The sequence below is a fragment of the Crocodylus siamensis genome, chromosome 1, assembly GCF_052110815.1.
Source record: "Crocodylus siamensis isolate JL-2025a chromosome 1, ASM5211081v1, whole genome shotgun sequence".
NCBI lineage: Eukaryota > Metazoa > Chordata > Crocodylia > Crocodylidae > Crocodylus > Crocodylus siamensis.
This window is the reverse complement of record NC_143395.1, coordinates 413181607-413200946: the sequence shown is the minus strand read 5'-3', so window position 1 is coordinate 413200946 and position 19340 is coordinate 413181607. Positions and strand designations below refer to the sequence as shown.

Sequence of the window (19340 nt, the reverse complement as noted above, 5' to 3'; positions counted from 1 at the left end):
CTGTAGTGCAAGGCACAGGTCTTTACCCTCTACCCACACTGAGTGAGTCATTCTAGGCTGAGAAGAAGGGGATCTCCCCCTCCAAGGTAAGTAAAACCACCTGGTTTGAAAACCACTGCATGGTATCTTCCCTGCCACGCATCAGTGGCCACATATCTGCCACCTCACTCCTCTCTAGCAATAGTCGCATTTGTTGGCGCTGCCACTTTCTACTTGCTCCCAGCTGAGTCAGGGATGGGAGAAGCAATCAACGTTTCCTTCCTCTGAAGTTCAGTCTCCTGGGGCACTTGTACACATGATGCCATTAACATGCACACATGACGAAAATGTCCCTGTGTGGCTTAATGGCAACACACTGTACACGTGCAAGACTTCTGGGGGTTTTAAACGGCTTTGCATGGTTGCAAACTAAACTACATCCGGATGTAGGTTAGTTTGTCACGTTGCAAACTGCAACGATGCAGCCGTCAGCTTGCACCCCTCCTGACGGGGCTGTTCCCACCGCCGACACCAGCTTCTGCGGGTGCTCGCCGGCCCCATCCCTGATGGCATTGCTGGCTTCTGCAGGTGCCCTGCCAGGCTCAGGAGGCATCAGTCACCCATGGGCTGGGTGCTGCCTCCGACACGGGGCAGCACCCTCCCTGCTAGCAGCCTGCCTGGGCGGCCCCCGGGGATGCTGCCACCATAGAGGGAAGGACCAAGGCTCCCCGCTGCTCAGGAGCTGCTTGGCCCACCAGCACCACCCCCCAGCCATGGGCAGTCTCCAGCTCCGACAAAAAACAGGGTCATGCCTCTCACCGTAATGTGATGGAAAAATTGAAACAGCAGGTTGCAATTAAAAACCCACCATTTCAATGTAGGAAGCATAGAATAAAACCCTGAGGACTACACCCCCCCGTCACGTGTACAAGCGCCCATGGTTTCTGGGCGTTATCAGGAGTGGCGAGTGGGCAGGAAAAGCCACCTCCTTGCTGACTCCCTCTCCCCCATGGTGCCTCAGTGCAGCACGGAGTCAGGGAGCGACGAGGAGGGAAAGGCAGCACCCACCCACTACCCAACTGTTGGGCAACGTAAGGGTATCGGGAAGAATTGACTGAGGACGGGGAGAGAGATTAGCGGAGGGACAGGACAAGAGAAAGCAACAGGACGGAGGGATCTTGGACAACGGGCAGCACAACGGTGAAGGGAAAAGAGGGAAGGGGTAGCGGGGAGAAGAGAGGCCAATTCAAGTCAAGATCCAGGGCAGACAGTGTTAGGGCTAACATGCAAGACTAGGAGACAGGACACCTGGGTCCTAGGTGCAGCTCTGCCACCAAATTGCTGTGAAAGCCTGGGGAGGTGTAGTCCCCTCCCTCTGCCTCCGCTCCCCCATCCGTGATACAGCCCTTCCCCACAGGAAGGGGCAAATGCTTTAAGACCCTCCAGTGGAAAAAAAAAGCTATGGCTAGTACCCGTGAGTAAGAGGGGGGAAGTTTGGGCAATACGAACATATTTGCTCCCTCATGCTTCCTCAGATGAAGAAGCATCAGCTGCAGCACTTGTCCCCTGGAGCCAGCCAAATACTTCCTCAGCACAGCCACACACACCACTTGTTTCCTGAATCACTATTACCCCCACACAGAGAGAATGAGAGGGGGAGATATCCTTCTCCGCGACAGCGTCAGTATTGCCAACTCCACCGTGCCGAAAATCACGAGATGAACTCTTGCAAAATCAAGAGATTGGCACGTAAATCATGAGATGTTATTTCTGAAGTGTGTGTGTGGTAGGGTTATTTGTGAAGGCGTTGGGGGCTGTGGGTGGGGGGGGGGGGTGTTGGTGCCTGGACAGGGGGGTCCCCACATGCCCTGGCAGGGTGCGGGGGACTGTGGTGCAACTCCCCTGCAGTGTGGTGTGTACCCGCGGGGGAGGCATGGGGGCACATGTTTCCTGCGGGTCAGATGTGAGCTGGGGCTCTGTGCCGTACTGCCTTGCCCCGGGAGCTCAGCCGCACGACCCTAGGGAGCCTCCTGCCGCCGGGCAGCCAACGGGCCCCGTGTGCCCTGCCTGCCTGGCAAGTGGCAACGGCATCGTGTGGCTGAGCTCCTGGGGCAAGGCAGCAGGGTGCAGAGCCCCAGCCCGCAGCGGGTATCCTACCTCTGACTCGCAGGGGACACGTGCCCCCATACCTCCCCCGGGGGTGCACGATGCTGAGGGGAGCCACACCGCTCCCCTGCGCCTCTGGACGATCCACCCCGGCCCCAGAGCCCCATTCACCCGAACCCCTGCTCCTGCCCCACTCCCTCCCTCACCGCAGGGGCCTCAAATCTCATTCCCCGCCGCCCCCCTTCCCCTCTGCTTACCAGTTGGGAAAATCTGGAGATCTGAGGGTTGGATCGGGAAATCACGAGTCTGAGTTATTCTGACTTTGAAATCCCGAGTCGCACGATGGTTTTGTGACGCTTGGCATTACGAGATTATTGCATGGGGGGGGGAACACCCCGAAAACCCGTAGAATTAAAATCACCGAATCTAGCCCAACCTCCAGTTATGAGAGTCGATTCTGGATCAGCAAGCCCAACCTCCACAGCCACTTCCCTGCAGGTGCCAGGATTTCAGCTCAGGACCAGGGTCCGTGTTTTAGAGACGGCTTTTCCAAAGGTCTTCAAGATTCTGCCTAGGATGTGCGCCCGAAACAGAGCAAAACCCATGCATCTGGAGCCAAGGGATGATTAAGGCACAGAAAGTGGGTACTGCCAAACGGACGGGAATTCATCAGCACCCCCAAGCCCACTCCCCTACCTTCCCGGCCAAAACCGAACGCTGCATTTTGCATGAGTTATGCCGCATGCCTGTGGACAGTCATCTCCCCAGGGTCCAGCAACCACCCAAGTCATCTTCAATCCATAGCTGACTTAGCTGCCTTCTTCCTTTGAAAGGATCTGGCTTGTTTTACACCCTGCTTGGCTCCCAGTAGCATCACGCCAGAGCCACTGAATCATCTCTGCTCCAAGCAATCCAGATGGACAAAAGCCACGCAACCTCATTTCCCTTGCTTTTGATTGTGCTGTTTGCAATAGTGGACTGCTCCACAAGGAACTGTTTTTACATTTCAATGGCATGATTAACGACAATGGAAACATAATTACACAGCAGAAAAACCTTTCAACTCCAGACAGATGAGGGATACATCTTAGAGGCAGACACGATTACTCTCAATTACCATATATTAAAATGCCAACACTCAGACCAAACCCCACAAAAGGCATCTCTACGGTCTAATGCTATTGTTTCTGTGGTTACTTTGCAGTATTAGAAGTCAGAAGCCCATATGGCTCAGCACAAAGCAGTCTTAAAATACATTCTGGCATGTACTAAAAAGAGGAAAGCTTAGGACTTCGATGAGCTGCAAACACAGCTAGTTACAGTGCTCTTGAAACTTTTTCAATCTCTTCATACTGGTTAGGTAAAGTAGATTATGCCAGGGGACTAAAGACACGTTACAGAAGAGAATGGATTTGACATGTTCCAGCCCCGGGGGGTGTTATGCAGTTATGAATGGGTGAGCAGGTGAGCCAGACAGCTCCAGATGACAGAGCAAGAGATACAAGAAGATTTTCTCCAGCAGTGACAGCATATCAGAGCAGAATTTCACCCTGAGGGCCTTCCAGAGACCCTAAATCCAAAAATTATCCACATCAATTAGCAAACTGCTGCTGACTTTGGCCATTATGGGCCCAAAATACGAACTGTATGCCAGGAGGGAACGCTACCTAATTTGTGCATGCTGATCAGAGGAAGCGATGGATCAGGATGTGCTACTAGTTTTGAGCTCGTATGCCATTGAGATTGCGGCCTGTCTCTTACTATGGGTCTCACTAGTACCTAACATGAGCCCTCTAGGCATCACCATCACCTGAATAAAAAATAAATAAAAATTAAACATTTGGCCTCTAACAAAAGACCTTCTGTTGGCTAGCCAAGTCATTTTCATCTGGCCGTTCTCCAACCCCCGAACTTCAAGGGTCTAGCATCAGGCTGGATTGTGTTTACTTGTATTATTTTTCTGTAGCCAGGCTAGCAAGACTAATTGCGAGACAGAAAGCAATTAAAATCTGCAGCAGAGCCAAAACCTATGCTCCACCACATACCATAAAGATATCTCTCTGTCCAATGCATACCGATAGCTGAGTCAACGTGGAGCTCATAAAAGGCCAATCTATAATTCATGCAGGCTGGACGACAGACTCTGAGAGTTACTCACTCAGTGCAACTTCTAAATGAAATGAAACTGTAGTAACGAGAAACTGAGAGATTAGCTCACCAATTCTTCTCTCCCCCACTACAAAAGTCAGACATTTCCGAGGCACTGTTTTGCCATTGTTGCTATGGTTGGTGGTCATCTTGACCGTATCCCCAAATGACAAAATATTAAAATCACCATGCTGATTATGATCCACCCAATTAAGCCTCATGTTGAGACTTCTTTATCTGCTATGCTCTGATCCACAAACATGTATTTCAGGGGTGTCAAAGATCCAGTCTGCAGGCCAGATGTGGCCCAAGGAGCCCTATGATCCAGCTGTGGGTCTTAGATTAGCCCCATGAGCTGCATATGGCACACAAAACCAGCCCAGCCCTATGCACTGGATCTGGTATGCAAGGCCGGTCTATGGGCCCAATCTAACCCAAGGACCAGCTCCATGTCCCTCATCCAGCCCAGGGGGATGCATGAGTTTAACGGGGATCAGTTATACCAGGGGTATTGGAGTGCAGACACACAGACACACACAGGCGTGCAGGAACATGAAACAGTGGAGATTGCCCCCACGTGTCATGGCCTCATCTAAATCCCAGTGGTCAACCACACCAAGTCTGCAATGTCATCTCAGCTCAGAAAAACCAGTTACTTACTGGCCCCATTTCACCTTTCTATAAATAATGTGGCTCTCTGACCCTGACCCATGCTGGGTGAATGTGCATGGGTAGCGTATTTATGCCCCCTGGCTGATCACCTGGTTAATGGTGGCCAAATGAAATTGGGGAGGGGTGGGAGGAGAGTAGGGCAGAGGAGAGGAAAGGGCAAGAAGGGCATGCACCTTTCGCACATGCATCTTCAAAGCAGGCCTGAAGCCAAGGGCAGTGGTGATGTAAGTACTGTGAGGGGGCAGAGAGACAGACAACAAACTGGATGTTAAACCATAGACGATGCCTGCCAAAACCTCACTCTGGGGCCAGTTACTGCAGTGCAAGTACCAAGGCTGGGTCACCAATGAAAGCCAAGTACAAACAGCCCATCAGCCTGGGCTCAACATGTACAGACCAAGGATGAAGCATAGGCAGACTCTAGGGAAGGGGCATCTTACCACCTCACACCCATAACTCACCTTTCACGCCATGCAAAGAAGGGTTAGCTGTTCTAATATTACAGGGACATTTTTGATCACCCAAAATAACTTCATATTTGAAGCAGAACCCATCTGCTACGGCAATGCCGATCCATGCAGGGGGTGGGGGGAATCTGTTGCAGAGCGCTAGTGACTGCCAGCTTTTTTCTTCTTTTTTTAATAAGCACCAGAAGTGTTTAAGAGTAATTTAAACTGAACAAGGGATACAGAGACGTCCCTCCACTTGGGCTATGGACAGAAGTTACGCATAAAACAGTATAAGTGACTGGAAACTGGTTCAGATCTGTAACATAACAGAAGTTTAGTACACAAAAACCACTTTCAAAATGGCCCAAACAAGTTTAAGATAAACCTGGATGGATGTAGTATCAGACTGAACCGATTTAGGTTAAAGTGGTTTACAGATTCCCTCCAGATTCAAGTTAATGAAGAGTCCCCTGGCATCCCAAGATGCTGTGTACCTCCAGCTGAGCTGGGAGATGTGCTCTAGCACCCCCCGCACCTCCCAGCTTCTAGCCTGGGCCACTGCAGGCATGTGGCTGCATTTCCAAAGTCAAAAGTATATGTCTGCTCACTTGCTTCAATCTTGGCAGCTTAGACTAACCTGCAAAGATTGAATTGATTCAGCCTCGGGTTTTTTGACTGTTTGCACTTAGCCCTGGAGTCCTTCAGTCAAGACAGGACATCTTTCAAAAGCACTGAAACTCACCCACACATTTTGGGGCTGGATGAAGGAAGTCACAAGATGAAAGTCTCTGGGCCTGAAGTCTGCAGGTCAGCCTGTCCCCACCATGGCCCTATTTGGCCGTAGACCTATGATTCTCAGTCCATGGTTGCAGGACCCTGGGGTATCCCAAGATCTTTTTAAGGGTGTTGCTGGGCGCAGTGCAATAATTAACACTGTTAGGTATGCAAACACCTGCATAGGTTTCATAAGATGAACCCAAACATTTCAAATAGGAATCCAGTGTCAAAAACACTCTGACCTGCTGTGTGAGGGCTTTCCGGGTCCTCTGTCTCAGACGAATTGCTGAACCTGTTCTGTTAAACCCAGCAAAAGGTAAGAGCTACCATTTTCCAGTCAGGAACCTGAAGTCTGGAAAGGTTGGGAAGCACCGTCATAGAGTCTGTAAAACTGATGAATATTAGGTAATGCACCTGTGCCCGCATCTCCTTTAGTGGAGGATGCTACTAATCGTAATAGCTTCCTACACAGTGGCAGCTCAGAGCTGCTCTTCAGCTCAGGTGTTCATTGGGACTTAAGGTTTTATGATCAGATTCCCAGGTTCAGTCCTCCTGACTACCACTGGGTCTGCCCCCATGCAGACGCTGCTGCAATAACCCACACGTTTCCAACACCCTGGCATTATTCAATTCCATGAAATTCTCTCCATGGAATTAATCTGCATTATATCTATTAGTTAAGGGCCTAGCACTCAAGTAAGGTACCTAAACCCTAACAAGACTGGAGAGATAAAAGAGGTACGTCCAAGATCGCCATCATCCTCTCATTGACCAGTCTATCTGTCGCATCCCAAATGCATATTTTAAGAGCATAATCTATTCCCAAACAGCCATGCCAACAGTAATATAGCAGAAATACTCTCGCTTGTAGACAAAATCCAAATGGACGCTCTGAGAGCCAAGTTACCGCAGCAGGCAAGCAATCCTCAGCATTTCCCCTCCATTCACTGAAACGCTGCGCCTGTGCTACTTCCATGCCAGAACAAGCAAGTTGTCTGTGCTGCCGCTGCAAATGTCAGTGCAGGCTCCTCTTTTGCTATCCGGCCTTGGCTTTCATTCCACTTGAGCTAACAGGAACGGCAGGGAAGGGTTTCGACTTTCAGCTGCAAAAGTCAGACTAGAAAAAGGATAGCCAGAGCCCTCAGCAGGGGGAAAAAAACAATTCACACTTCACAGTCCCCTCCCCTCCGCTCCCTAGGATGCACAGAAACAAAACCCAAGAGATTTCCCGGTGAAAGGCTTTTCGTTCTTCATCCAAGTCTCACCCCCGGAGCACAGAAGATACTGGTAGGAGCTCCTTTAATTAAACCACACGCATAATAAAAGACGTGTGTTGGTGAGGGACTTGGCAATAAATCCAAATTGCAGATAAGCAGCAGTCGCACCAGGGGCGCCTGAATTATTAATTATCTTTCAGCTGCAAAAGGCAAGATGGGCCTGAGGCTCGAAGTTCACGTGGAGATCCAAGCCCCTTTCGAATCCTAGCTACGCTGGTGTGAACCTGAACTAACCACTCCAGTCACTACCATCGAGTCATGCGCTGTAACTGAGCCGAGTCTGGTCCTATGCTTCAGCCAGCGCACGGCCCTCAAAAAGCAACCTCCGGTCCTAGTCATTGTTCAGAATCTCTCTCAGGAGCTGCAAAATAAACCTGGGTCACCAGGAGCTTGGTGATTATCCAACATTTGCTGCCAGCCGACCGCCGAACCACCAGATTTTCAGATTCCTTCGGTGACCATCAAATCTCAACAAATTTAAAAAGCCCCATCAATCCTAAACTCTTTAGTCATATTTTCTCTGTAAGTGGTTTCAAAGGCACCATGATTATTTTCCCAATGCAGGTGGAAGCTGTTCCTGCGACAACACAAATGGAACGTGGTCAAGTTAATACTATCACCGTATGCAGCACAGGCAGGGGCAGGGGAGGGGATGTGGAGCAAGATATGGCAAGCCTACGCCATCAGTAGTTGTGTACCCATCCTGTTAATAGGATTTATAATGTTTTCCTGGCTAGCATCTTTCAGGAGCGCTCTGTTCACTTACTTCATCCCCAAAAGCAGCATTGCCATGGGTGGAACTAGCATTTTGCAAAAGGGGGTGCATTTGGTGAGGTGCATCATTGCACCTAAAACAACACATACTTTTCTCCCATTAAAAAACTAGAAGCTTTATTAATACGCTAGGGGCCTAGGGCTGGATTATTCAGTTTAAGATCAAAGCATAAACAAAGATAACATCATGGGAATGAGTCAAAAACAATATGCAGGGCAATGAAATAGGAGCTTCCTTCCCAGAAGCAGCTAACAGAGAGAGGAACTGCAGATCAAAGGTGAGCTAAACTGGTGGAACATAAAGACCATTGAAAAAAAAAAAAGAGGGTCCTTAACTTCCGAGGAAGGAAGAGTTTGGAAGGGATCTGGTGCCGCTGCTGCAGCCGCCAGAGACCTGCTCAGCTTCCCCTGCCTCCAGCGGCATCTCCTCGCGTCCCTGCCGCAGCACTCGCTCCAGGCAGCAGGTAGGGAGGCTGCAGCTGGGTGGGAGCACGGCTGGGGCTGGCGGGAGTGCAGAGCCCACTCCCAGACGGGCAGCCATAGCACGGAGCTCGGGTGGGCAAGGTGTGGGAGTGGGGTATAGTGGAGGGTAGGGGGGTGTCGGCTGCCCCCACTCCATGGCACACAGCCTGCAATGCCAGTGGTGGCAGCAGGCCCTTGGGTCACTCGTGGTCCACACAAGCGCAGCCGCCCGGTTCCAGCCAGTTCCAGGAGCTGCTTGTGGCAGCCAGGAGCAGAGCCAGACCGGCCTGCTGTTATCACACGAGGCTCCCTGGGGCTCACATGGAGTTCCCGGGACTTGCGCGCCACCAGGGGAAGCCCCGCACAATGCAGCGGTGGCCTGGCCCCATGCCCTGCTGCCACGTGCAGCTCCTGGGACTCCACCCTCCCTCACAGATACACACCCACACCCCCAACATGCCTACAGCCCCCACACACAGCCACACTCCCTCTCAAACCTCCCACACCCCACCATACCCACACACACCCAACCACACCCCACACACAATAAACAAGAGTAAGACTTTATTTTTGAGCTATTACACAATCACCTCTAGATACACTATGCAAGCACATATAAAATCAGGACAAAAGTATCTTCTGAAATAAAATTAAACTACATGACAGTACACGTTCGACTTTTAGTATGTGATTTCATTTTTTTCCAGTTCCAAAATGGCAATGCCCCCCAAAAGGAGTAGTTCAGGGGCAAGAGGAGGGACTTCTGGTGGCAAAGGGCAAGGGTTAGGACATAGGCAACGCGTGGGGGGCGGGGAACAGGGGAGCACGTGCCCGCCCTGAGACTGGCCATCGCCGAAGCTGCCAGTGGCTTCTGCAGATAGTCGCTGCCCCCCAGCCTTGCTGCCGACACAGCTACCGGTGGATGCGGGCAGCGCCCGCTCACTGCTTACCACCCCCACTACTGCTGACACTGCCAGCGGCGGCTGCAGGTGGTCCCTGCTCACTGCTGCCGACAAGTGCAGGCAGCGGCTGCAGGCAGTCCCCACCGCCATGGCGCCTCCCCCCGCCGGTCGTGGGTGGCACCAGCTGTTGATGAGTTAGCAGGCAGGACTTCCAGTCCCAAAATGGCAACCAGGAGATGGGGCACATGTCAAGGGATGAGGTTACAATTGCAGCCCTCGGCAGCTCACCCAAACTCAGTAAGTGGCCCTCCAACCAAAATAGTTGCCCACCCCTGGTTAAGATCCTCCCAATGTAGTATTTCACCCAGCCCCAAACAGCATCCCTGACACAGCAAGTCCACCTGGGGGTGAGGGAAGCTTATCGATGAGGCGATGTTGAGCACGTGGGATGTGGCTGCATTTTGTGCCCAGCGGACTAGGGGAGCACAGGAGGAGACGACAGGCAATGCCCCAAAAGCGAGCTATGCTGGTTGGCAAAGTGGCTTAATTCAGGCTGCTGGGAGACAGCCCAACTGTTTGGCACTAAGTGGAAACATAAACCTGTAAGCATCTGTAACAGAGCACATCGCCTGCTACCATGAATGGCCCCATTGTCTTCAGCGGGACGACCGACTGGAGTGAGCACCGAGTTCAAGAGCGCTTATGTAACAAGCTGGCAAAAGCGTCGCATTCCCTTCTGCTGGCTGGCCAGGGCTGTTAGAGTGACAGTGCTTTTAATTAATCATATAAACTAGTGTCAGTCCCTATTGCTTCTTTAAAGTCTCTTGATTTTTCTTCAAGGTTAGAAGAAAGAATTGTGGAATTGCTGCGATCAAAAGGGCCTCGCACAACAAGTCCACAGTCCCTCACATCAACTGGATTAGGAGACAATGAAAGGAAATTCATTCAGCAACCCACTAACCAAAAAGGAGCAGCAAATTTTGTGGCAGTGGGGACGAACTGATTAAAAACTGCGCATATAAATATGTTATATTTGCGGTACTTATTCCATCCACTATGACACCTTTAATAACCTAATAGAATTTCATGGTAGACAATAAAGCAAGCTAAAGCCACTCCCATGTCCCAGGGTTTCCAGCCAATTTAGCTTTTAACAGACTGTAGCGGTGAGGAGGGCATTAATGAGGGGTTTATTATGATAATCTAGTAAACATCACCGTTACACAGAATTTATAATCCATGCATGCACAGCTATATCTGCCAGGCTGTGAGGTCTCGCATTACTCCAAACTTTGTTACTTTTACGAAACGCAGGGCAGAACGTTTCCTGGTGCACGAAGAATCAGCAGCATCAAAAATTGAAAGCTGAAGGTACAACTAACAAATGAAGCGAGCAGAGTACAGATTTATGATGCCTCGTCTTGCTCTTTATTGTGCCACCTGGATTGCAATTTTGCAGCTACCAGCCTGCGGGTTGAGCCCTACCAAAGTCCACAGTGTTTCACACGCACATTTCCAGGCTGACTTGCAGTTTGGAAAGCCTGGTGCCCGTGACCTGCCTCTGTTCTCCCCGTTGGTTAGGAGGATTCTGCCGTAATGCCCCACACTTTGTACATGCCGTCTTGTGTCTAAGGATCTGTGAGTGCAACAACAAACCTAAAGCTGTTAAAAACATCTCTCAAAGGGCTAAATATAACAAAACCTGCAGCCATCGATACCAACAGGACTCAAACCCAGAACCTCCTACTCCAAAAGGGCAACTCCTTACCATTTAAGCTAAGAGACTCTTCAGCACCTGATAACAGAACAGGCCCTATCTTATGGGACATATTACAACCACTTCGATTTCATCCAGTAGGAGGCTAATGGCATTATGCCCATCTTACAGATCAGTAAACGGAGGCACTGAGTAGTTTAGAGGCACAGAAAGGCAATGACAGAACGTGTCCCAAGACATATATGCCTTGCCCTACAACGCAAGCTCTCTGGGGCAAGGATCATGTGTGTATAAGCAAAGTGGAGCCATGGTCTGTGACCGGGGTTCCTAGGAATCAGTGCAATATAAACAGCCAACCATCCACTGCTGTACCACAGTCTCTACCCATAAACTCAACCTCTCCATAGAAAGAAGCGCTACGATCATTCAGAAGGGTGGTTACTTTAGGCACCCATATTCTTGTTAAATTACCCGCTTTTTGATGGCTGTAACTAGCAACGTGGATCTTCAACGTATTTCAGTAACAAATCGTGCGTGTGAAAATCACTTGTGTAAGCACCAGGCCGGCAGGATCAGAGCATAGCTCCCTGCGCGGCCCTGCCAGCACCCAAGGCAGCCGTGTCAATCCAGCTCCTTCTGGACAGGTGTCTACATAATAAAATTAGCAACAACCCTGGTACACAGTGCAAAGTTCAGCACAGTCTGGATTTCAACAACAGCCAGGCTGCCAGTAAGTTACACCTTCCTATATAGGGTCTAGGAATCAGTTACCACTAAAACTTTTAGAAATAAAGTTCTTTTACTGTAGGATTTTCTTTTAGCTAATTCACTCAAAATGCACTTATTGCACTCAGTAGCCAAATAAAGTCTTTTCTGGTGTTGACCAGGTCTTCCCACCCAAAGTGGGGATCCAAAATGCTTTATTCTAACAAAACTTGCAAAACAAGAACAATACAATTGGATACAGAGCTAAGGAGTGAGACAGGGAAGCTGCCCCTCAGGCAGATACAATTACCTACCAGTTTGGTAACACGAGGGAAGCCTAGATTAACCTGACTTTGAGTGACAAAGGTTAGCGTCCAAGAAAAAATTAAAACCCTTTCAGCTTGTGCTGCCCAGGATTCAGCTGTATTCTTGCAGACTGAAACCCTACAGGAAAAATTCAAGGGCATCTGATATATACTGCCCACTGCACAATGCACAGGTGGTATTTGTTACACGGGACCTATCCAACGCCTTCTCAGGGGACAGGTATGCAGGCAGTCTCTGACAGGGCCCTTCCACAGCCCGAGGAGTGAAATGTAATTTAATGCACACGATTCAAGCAGGAGCTACTTACCTCTGGCAAGAGATTTTCTGCAAGAAATCGCAAAGTAACCCTCTTTGGGAGGGACGTTCTAGGAAGGAGATCTCCAGACCAAGCAGACTCTTGCGAGAAACATAACCCTGCCACAGGTTTGTTAGTCCATTCCCCAGCCAGGGCAGCACTGATCCCTACAGCGCGTTCTCCGTTCTTTCCCCAACCCCAGTGAAATTCTCCTTCATTCTTTGCATTTTCACACTTGAGATATCTGCAGATGGTCGTCACTCCAAGTTACGCGTATTTGGCACGTTCTTACAAAAAAAGTCATTTGTTGTTGCTTTTCCGTAAACTTTCTCCATGGTGCTAATAGGTTCCTGATATTAAGATGTCCCAAACTAAATGCAATATTCTAAGCTCAGTTTCATCATGCATTGGCCCCTTTTGCCATTTAGCAAGCCCAGTAGCACTGCTACGCCCTTCTCGGCGTTACAGCACTCAAAACCTCTCATCCAAATTTAAGGAGGGTGGACTTGGGTTTCCAGAACTAAACCTGCACCTGTAGGTTTTGTTCCTGGTGCAGTCCCAAACTGACAAGGACCTATAATAAGAATGCCAAAACCTATAATGCGAACCTTGTCTGCCTATAATAAGAATAACATTCTGCATCATCTGAGCCAGAGCTTGAATTAGGACATTTCAACTGAAGATGGATGAACAGAGGTGGTATTAGGGCAGTTGCATGGGGTCCTCGCTGCATTGCGGTTTTGTTTTAGGGTTCGTGCTACTTGCCAGAAGGTGGACCCTCGGGATGTTACAAAAGGCCTCTGTGCAGCTATAGCAGGAAAAGCTGCTTTCCGAGTTGCCATGCAACTACACACCCAGCAGCTGTCTCGCCCCCCTGCAATCCATTTTTGCATGGTTATCTAGTACAGGCCTGAAGCTGAACCTCTGCATGGGGTCCCCAAAAGGTGGACCCTGCTGCTAGCCCTGAACATCCATTTTGTACGGAGTCTCATAAGAGCCTGTAGTTAAGTGTTAGAGCAAACCATACTACAGTCTTCGGTTTCCACCTCAAATCCTGTCTCCAAATTGCAACCCATGAACTAGATATCAAGCCAGATACCACCCACAACCCCAGCTTGACTGCTTCCTACTCATTCCTCCCACCAATTTTTTTTTTGTTTTGGATTATTCCCTTAAAATTGCTTAACTGCTACTTTTCAAATAGGTTTCGACTTTGTTATTTTCTGTCCATATTTCCAAAGTCTTCGAAACAGAGTCAGGGCACAGAAATGAATACAAGGGCACCTACCCACAGCTTCATTTACTTTCACTTGAGATAACGACAGCCAGGCTAGGAAGACTGTCCAGATTAAAACGTCCATTAGCCAAAGTGTTTTTAAACCCAGAGAGTGTTTTATAATCGAGGCATGGCCTGTATGTCATTTAAATTAATTTCAGTTAATGCCAAAGTCTTTCAGGGGGACAAAAAACAGGGTAAAACAGGACCTTAGCATTTCTAATGCAAGAAGCAATTATGCCGCTGCAACAATCCAAAACTGAATGAGTGTTAACATTTATCCAGTTATATTCTAGCATAATTAAATCAGACCAATAATCCTATTATGCTGTGGATTACCCGGTAGAAATTATGCTACGAGCTAATTTTCATGCATGGTATCTTTCAGCGGCTTACTTCCTTTCCCTTTTTTGTGTCCTTGTGATAAGGTGTTTAGCAGTATTTGCAGATTCATTCAAATATGACAGGATTGCACTGGGAGTGCTTCTGCTATGGCCTTGAGCTTGTAACCCCTGCCCTGTCAACCATGTGCCTTAGCACCCGTGCCACCCCAGCGCCCAGCCGCTTGCTGTAAAGGAGGGAATTACACTGTGAACCAAACAGAAATGCACTTTTGTGATAAGGATGCCACCCACTTCCCTATGCTGCTATCTCACCAGGGAAGAGAGGAGAGGAAGCAGAGGGGGAAGGGATCCCTACATTACAGTTAGCAACTGATTAGCTGAACAGCCAGTATGGAAAAAAGCTTGCTTTGTGGACCCTAAGTAGTCAGACCCTTTCTGTCAGAGCGCTTGTAGCCAACTATCCATTATCCATATTCCAGCCAGGTTCTCACCCATCATTTCCACCAGGCTTCCCATGTGCTAAGTATAACATACGGGGGGCAAATCTCATGCTAATAAACCAGAATCAACCTACAACCCGTGTGTCAACTACAACCATTAGTTCCATTTCTTCTGTATCATAGAAAATTAGGGCTGGAAGGGACCTCGGGAGGTCACCTAGTCCAACCCCCTGCTCAAAGCTCCTATGCTGTCCCATAACAACTGGTGATCCACAGACCAACCCGCTTGCTGAGGCAATGGATGGGAAAAGAGGGAAGGAAGGAGCCCAAGACCCGATGTTGGGGTGCCAGAGAAGAGCCCAGTTCCCAACTGAGGGGTGGAACAATTCGGAGGTTTGGGAAGGTTCAGCTTTGGAACAAGACTAATTGCTGGTTGGGAAAGAGAGCAAGGAAGCAACTGAGAGGGCTCAGAAAGAGGACAAAGTGGAAGGCTTGTGGAAAAGAGGTAATGAAGAGTAAAGCTGGGGAGAGTAAAGGAAGGCCTAGAAATAGAGACAGTACAGAAAAACATGGAGGGAAGAGGATGGAGGAGATCTGGTTAAGGAAAGGGATGCCATCAATGCTCATTGGGAGAAGTCTTTGGAAGACCTCCTCAAAATCGAGACTGGCATGGGGAGCGTTCTCAAATCGATCCTGCAACACCCAGGCAGGGACTCTCAGAAACCCTCCAACACTTGGTGAGGTGAGGAAAGCCATCAAGCAGATGAAGAAAAACAAGGCATCTGCAGCTGACAGACTCTCCACCAAAATCTTCAAGCGGGAGGGAAAGGAGCTCACATCACTGCCCCACGCCCTCAACTTAAGGATTTGAAATGATGAGGAAATCCCAGATGACCTCAAGGACGCTACGACTGCACCAATCTTCAAGAAAGGAGATAAGTCCAAGAGGAAATTACAGGGTGGTCTCCTTGCTGTCCACCACAGGAAAGACCACTGCAAGAACCCTCCTAAACCATCTCCTTCCACTTGCTGAAGAGTTCCTCCCAAACGCTTTAGGGCATCAGGAGGCAAAACTACCAGGATCCTCACAGCTCACCAGCTGCAGGAAACAGCATAAACTCTATATGGTCTTCTTTGACACCACGAAAGCCTTTGGGTGTCAGAGAAGCGCCGTGGAGGATCCTTCTAAGGAGGCCCACCGAAACTCATGGATGCTCTTTGCCTGCTCCATGACGGTACGTGAGCAGCAGTTCTCAGTAATGGATCTATCCTTTGAGGTGAAGACAGGAGTTAAGCAAAGCTGCATTAGCATCACTCCACCACTCTTCTCATGGGGGACTTCAATCACCCTGGCATCTGCTGAGAGGACAACACAGTAGTCAACCCAGGAAGTTTTTGGAGAGTGCTGGGGACAACTTCTGAGTGCAAGTGCTGGAGCAGCAAACTAGAAGCTGTGCTCTTCTTATAAACAGGGAAGAAGTGGTGGAGCAGCAAGGACCGTGAGATGACTGAGTTCAGGTTCCTGAGGAATGAAAGGAAGGAGAGCAGCAGAGTAAGGACCCTGGATTTCAGAAAAGCAGACTTTGCCTTGCTCAGGGAACTGCTGGGCAGGATCCCCTGGGAAGCCAGACTAAGAGGGAGGGGAGTCCAGGAGAGCTGGCTGTATTTTAAAGAAACCTCACTGACAGTGCAGGAACAAACCATCCCAATGAGCAAAAAGTCTAGCAAGCATGGCAGAAGACCAGCTTGGCTTAACAAGAGCTCTTCAGGAATCTAAATCACAAAAAGAAAATTTACTGGAAGTGGAAACTTGAAGAACTGACTAGGGAGGAGGATAGGAGCACTGCTCACGCATACAGGGATGAAGTCGGGATGGCCAAAGCGCAGCTGGAGTTGCAGCCAGCAAGACACAAAGGGTTCCCATAAGTATGTCAGTACATGGATGTGGACACGAAGGGTTTCTGCTAGGGCTGTGCGAAACAGAAGCAGTTCGTTTCGACCAGCGTTTCAACGGTTTGACAGAACAGCGTTTTGTTTTGACTTTTGTTTCGAGTCGAAACAGCTGTTCTGTATCGTTCCCTCAAAACAGTTTTGCGTTTCAAGCCTGGTTCAACATTTCGCCCATAGGATAGAATGGGGAAGGTCGAAACAGGCTATAACTTTGTCATTTCTCACCTGAGTTAGATGAAACTTGCAGGAATGGTAGCCCCTTCTGAGGGCATGAAGCCTGCCAGGTTTTAAGGAGACAGGCATAGGGGTCTGGAGAGACCGCACCTCAAAATCTTGAGGGCCAAAAACTCCTGTCACTTGTACGTGTGAAGCCACAGCGGGGTCAAACCTGCAGGCTTGCTAGCCCCTGCTGAGGCCGTGAAGCCTGCCAAGTTTCAATGAGATAGGTGCAGCGGGACTCTGGGTTCTGGGGCCCTGCACCTCTGGCTGTTGACAGGCAAAACTCATGCCATGGATGCTCGTGCAACTGCTGCCTCTCATCAGGCAGCAGGACTGAAGATCCCCTATCACTTGTCACCAAGACCTGGGGGTAATAATTGGCCACAGTATGAACACGAGCCGGCACTGCGATGCTGTAGCCAGCAGGGCCAACAATACATTGGCATGCAGCAATTATTGATGCATCTCCAGCAAAACCATTGCAAAGAGGTGATTCTCCTGCTCTACCCAGGTCTTCTCAGCACTGGTGAGACTGCGGCTGGAGGACTGCATCCAGTTCTGGGCTGCACACCTTAACAAGGACATGGTAACGCTTGAGAGAGTCCAGAGAAGAGCCACTCGTGTGATCAGAGACTTGCACGGCCAGCCGCATGAGGAAAGACTGAGGGACCTGGGACTCTTCAGCCTGAAAAAGAGGAGGCTGATAGGCGACTTGGTAGCAGCTTACTGCTACACCAGAAGCGTACATCTAGGGCTCGGTGAGCAACTGTTCACCAAAGCACCCTTGAACAAAACTAGGAGTAATGGTCACAAAATGGTCACAAACTCCTGCAAAATCATTTCAGGCTCAACATTAGGAAAAACTGCTTCACAACTAGCGTGTCCAGACTGTGATCACTACTTCTAGTTTTCATTTCTATGAAATCTATGAAATCTAATGTCTATGAAATCACATCAACTGTGCAAGGGCAGCCTTCGGATGCCTGAGGAAATGGGTGTTCAAAGATCATGACATCAGATCCAAAACCAAGCTCATGATGTATCAAGCAATTGTGATCAACTCTTACTGTATGAAGCTGAGACATGGACAATGTACAGGAGACACCTCCAGTCACTGGAGAGGTACCAGGAACACTGCCTGCAGAAAACCTTTCAAATACAGTGGGAAGAGAGACACACCAACATTAGGGTCCTTTTGCAAGCAAACCCCACAAGCGTTGAGGCGATGATCATCCAACTTCGCTGGGCCAGTCACATCATCTGGGTATCCAACTCCAGGACACCCAAAACAAAGTTATTCTCCCAGCTCAATCAAGGTGTACGCCCAAGAGGAGGGCAGAGCAAGGACTTCAAGGACGTCCTCAAGGCCAGCTTGAAAAACAAGCAACTTCAACAGCAACTCATGGGAGAGTATTACCCAGGATCACCCCAAATGGAGGAAAAGTCCATTTGCTGGAGGGATCTCAGTATTTTGAAACCTTATAATGAGAACAAATGAAAAAGCAGGAGTAGCAGAAACAGCGTGTCACGGACTACTTGCCCACCGGCACAGAAACACGTGCCTCGGTTGCAGCAGTCTGTCAGTCCCGGATCAGCCCATCAGCCATCTTCAGATCCACAGATAATACAATCATGGAAGACAATGATCTTCGACTGCGAGGGATGACCAAAGACAGACGGAAAAACAATGATACCGTAACTAAATGGGGTAGCAGTATCCACAGGTGGGGTTACTGCAGAGGAAAGGACACCACAAGGATAGGACACATAGTGCCCTTTAGTCTATCATCTGGCACCTACCTGAAAGCTGTCATACTGTTTGCAAAGGTGCCTTCTTACAACAGAGCCTCTGCACAAGCAGGGGGATGGGGAAAAAACCACTTAAGCATGTGCTTAAATCCCATTGGGAAACAGTCTTATTGACTTCTAATAGAATTAAAATATGCACTTAAGTGTTTTACTGAACTGGGGATCAGGCAAGAGAAGGAGAGTGGGGACAATATTCAAGGCCAAGTGAGGGTGGTACAGATCAAACAGCATATGCTTTTAAATCTAGATTGATACATGGCAAATTTAGCTATTATTTATCTTGTTCTTACAGTACAGGGATGAGGAAGATTTATATCACTGGGGGCCATTAATATCCTTGAAGGTACGCTGATCTGCTAGCCTATCTAAAAACCACATACATCACACACACGGCACATTATGCAATGTAAATCTGAGTTCACATTATCATTTGGTGTAGAATAAACATAGTTACAGACTAAATGCACTTATAAAGATGCATCTAGCTAATCTCTACCCATGTCTTTGTATTTGTCCAAAATACAAGACAAAAAGACATATAAATACACAAAGCACCTGTCAGGTGATGCATTTGCTACATGCCAAGACCACACACTATGTAGAAATGCGCATTGCAAAAAAAAAGAAAAATTCTCAGTGAGGACTCCAAAAGAAGAGGCTTATTCTTATTTTTGGCTGCATCTTCTCATATCCTCTATTAATTGTGTAGCAT

At 48.9% G+C, this 19340-nt stretch overlaps 1 protein-coding gene across 5 annotated transcripts in view; it reads right to left on the bottom strand.

Moving 5' to 3' along the window:
• Window positions 1-19340, bottom strand: part of PAK1 (p21 (RAC1) activated kinase 1) — a 154186-nt gene that overhangs the window by 43643 nt on the left and 91203 nt on the right. The window contains exon 1 of one of the 5 annotated variants that reach the window (XM_090030721.1): window positions 12603-12620. The exons of 3 other annotated variants lie outside the window; for them this stretch is intronic. The gene's annotated coding sequence lies outside the window, so the exon portion shown is untranslated. Of the gene's footprint in view, window positions 1-7038; window positions 7240-12602; window positions 12621-19340 lie in introns of those variants that run through there. One more of the 5 variants, XM_090030719.1, reaches the window with a different exon arrangement.